At 36.6% G+C, this 3,554-nt stretch overlaps 1 pseudogene; it reads left to right on the top strand.

Annotated features, from left to right (window-relative positions):
- The first annotated feature begins 301 nt into the window (after positions 1-301).
- LOC137631400 (vitellogenin-2-like) lies at positions 302-2,917 on the top strand (annotated as a pseudogene).
- Positions 2,918-3,554: the final 637 nt, after the last annotated feature.

The raw sequence follows: 3,554 nt of genomic DNA, 5'->3' as shown, positions 1-3,554 counted from the left end.
ATTATCGCACAAACAATGAAATGCTATGCATAAATGAAACTGCAAGTACTCGATTGATATCGAGTTATTGAAAAATGATGTCCGAGTATTGTAGAAAGGTCATAAATAAACTTCACCAATTGTAGCGATAACCGATCTGACTTTTAATGGACGACATGGCAGTCCGTCTGAGGCTGCTCGTTGCCCGCTTGTCAGCGATAGGGAAGACAAGCATGGCACGGACCCTCCTCATCTTGGAAGTTAAGTTTTTTTTTGTCGACTATGCATAATACTAAAGCATTCAAGCAGAAGGATGATTACCATGCGCCAATGTTCGGCACATTCCCGGACAGAGAATAAGGTAATATATAATGAGGAATAAATAAAAAGATATAAAAAAAGCATACAAAGTAAGACAACCAGCAGAACGTCTATGCTTTTTCTGTTTGTTTAGGAAGGCCAACTCAGAACAGCATCCCACTTCAGCTAAACGCTTCGTAAATTAGAAACTATTGAGCGGCTGAAGTCTAATCTGAGGTTGACTAATAGTTTGTTTACACTGACCCAAATGCTAATAGCAAACAAAGACGAAGGGAACAAAGGAGTAAGTAAAGAGGTTCATTATATACAATAATGGACATGTGTCGACGGGAAATATATCTAGTGTATTGAAAGAGGACGGTAAGGAATCAATCACTGCCATCCCTCGTGCGCTGGGATCGTATGCGTGCGAGTGTGTAAGAGACAATTAATCTGTAGAGCAAATGTGAAGAGAATGTTAATCTGTATAATTAATTGAAGGAAAGAGAGAGACAGTATCTCTCATCTCTCACTCTCCATATTAGGAAGAGAAACATCGTTTCAGATGGCAGTGAGTGGCTTGTATAATTTCCATCTTTAACAAACCCTGCGAATCAGAATGTTGTTATTATTATGACTAGCCTTTCTCATACTTTTGATATCCTTATCGTTATCACTGAGGCTCTCCGATTCTGTTCGATAAACTTATTTTTAAAAGAAAGGTAAAGCTAACATGGTAAAGAAGACTGGTCACTAAATATGAAAAGAGAAAAGGAGAAAATGAAAAACTTAAAGTCAAAGAAAAAAAGCAATACAACAAAAGCTGGTATTACTCCGTTTATTATTGGTGATCCCTTGGAAACCACGTCGTAATGAAAGTTGTTTTCCTATGATAAATGCTCTTTTCAGATTTGCTGTTTATCTGCTACTGCTTCCCATTCCTTGAGTTTATTAGTGCTTCCATATTGGAATCTGGTTTCAACTCAAAGAGAATAATGATGGGAATAGCTTTAAGACAGAGAAAAGCAACATGGATACGAAAGTAAAAACTAATTTCGAGGATATTCTAACATGTAAGAAAAACAAATGGACATGGGCAAGACATATAATAAAAATGATAGATAATAGATGGATATTAAGAATAAGAGAATGGGTCTCTAGAGATTGCAAAAAAAAGACAAAGAAAAAAGCAGAAGGAAGAGAAGTTGATGGATTGACGAACTAAGAAATTTTGCGTATATGGACTGGTATACTGACGGATAATGGGATATCGGAACATACTTTTTTTTTTCGAAAGGTTATGAATAAACTTGCAAAGCAAGCTATTCTCAAACGAGTACCTTATTGTTCTTGTGAGCCCTCGAGTGGTACTTCAACTCTGAGTATGTAAGGTAATCTTGCTCTGTCAATATGCTAAAATTATTAGATCTGCGAAAATCTCTACTGTGATGAAAAGATACTATCACGTAATGCAAGTATAATAATTATAACTGACATCATTACTGTAGAGAATACATTTTACATAGTAATTATGTTGCTTACATTGTTGCAGGAAAGAATGTCGAAGTCCTAGCAAATCAACACGAGAAACCACCAAGTTCTTCCCAGAACACCAAGAGTGTAGAGATGCCGACAATGCAGTGCAGAAATTCAGGTGAAAGTTCATTATCAAGGCATAGTTCTACAACAAGCAGTACCTCTTCATCAAGCAGCAGTTCCTCATCATCCTCGTCAAAGAGCAGTTCATCATCAACTCGTGCAGCATCACCAGATGTGCTAGACTCTGATGATTCAGTTGCAGATAAGAACTATGAACCAAATTATGACGAAGATTCAGAAGGAGTTGATAGTAATGACGATGACTCTTCTCTGAATCAAAATTTTGACGCTGCTACACTTGGAAATAGTGACGCTGTTACACTTGGAAATAGTGATGCTGCTAGACGTGGAAATAGTGACGCTGCTACACTTGGAAATAGTGACGCTGCTAGACGTGGAAATGGTGACGCTGCTACACTTGGAAATAAGGTCACCAAAGAATTAGAAAGCCCAGCTAAAAGAGGTTCGAAAAGGAAGAAACGACCTCAAAATTGGGGGCGAAGTCTCCAGAAAAAACTACGAAATGAAGGAAAACGGTATGTAATGCATACCAAAGAGAGGAAAGAACGGGAAGAAACAAAAGTAAAGCCACCTTGCGGGGAAAATGTAGGTTGAGGTACTCAATGAAATTTACTGAAAAACAAAGAATGTCCATATTTACATCCTACTGGGAATTGGGTGATATTGACAAACAAAGACAGTTTATTGCTAATGCAATTGATCAAATTGTACCAAAGTACAGATATATTCGTGTTGGGGGTACAAGGCAACAAAGAAAACCTAACAGTGCTTTTTATTTCAAATTGAATGAAGGAAGAGTTAGGGTATGTAAATTGTTTTTTATAAACACATTAGATATCAAGGACCGCCCTATCCGCACAATCTTGGAAAAGAAGAATAAAGTTTGTGGAAATTTGATTGAAAATGATCTGAGAGGTAAACACAGTAATCACCACACCGTTGATGAAGGTATCAAGGACGGAAAGAAGGCTCATATTGATTCCATTCCAAAAATTGAGAGGCATTACCTCAGGGCTAATACATCGAGAGTTTTCATTGACGGAAGCAAGACTGTTGCTGATATCCATAGAGATTGTTTCAAAATGCAAAAGTAGTTTGGGAACTACTCTACGTTCTACAAGGTGTTCACTGAAGATTACAATATTTCTTTTTTCACACCGAAAAAAAGATCAATGTGACATGTGCAACCTTTGAAAATGCAAGTAAAACTTAAAAAAAATAGTCTGCAAGAGAAGTATGATCAGCACCAAGTTGAAACAAAAATTGTCAAGATCTGAAAAAGCTAGTAATAAAGTATCATCAAATGCTGCTATAGCTGTTTATGATTTGCAAGCTGTATTCCAACTGCCCAAAGGAGATGTATCCCTGTTTTACTACAAATCCAAGTTAAATGTTTTGAATTTTACATTTTATGACTTGAAATCTAACAATTGTGAGTGCTATGTTAGGGATGAATCCAATGGGCATCGTGGAGTAAATGAACTTGGTTCTTGTGTTCTTGACTATATCCATAAAGTTTGTGAAACTGGTAAGAAGGATATTATTTTTTATTCAGACAATTGTGGTGGTCAGCAGAAAAACAAGTTTATGTTAGCTTATATGCAGTAAATAATCTGGACCTTGATTCCATTACTCACAAGTTTCTCATTAAAGGA

The sequence above is a fragment of the Palaemon carinicauda genome, chromosome 39 (assembly GCF_036898095.1).
Source record: "Palaemon carinicauda isolate YSFRI2023 chromosome 39, ASM3689809v2, whole genome shotgun sequence".
Classification (NCBI taxonomy): Eukaryota; Metazoa; Arthropoda; class Malacostraca; order Decapoda; family Palaemonidae; genus Palaemon; species Palaemon carinicauda.
The sequence above is the reverse complement of the archived record's forward strand: the minus strand, read 5'-3'. Positions and strand labels throughout refer to the sequence as shown.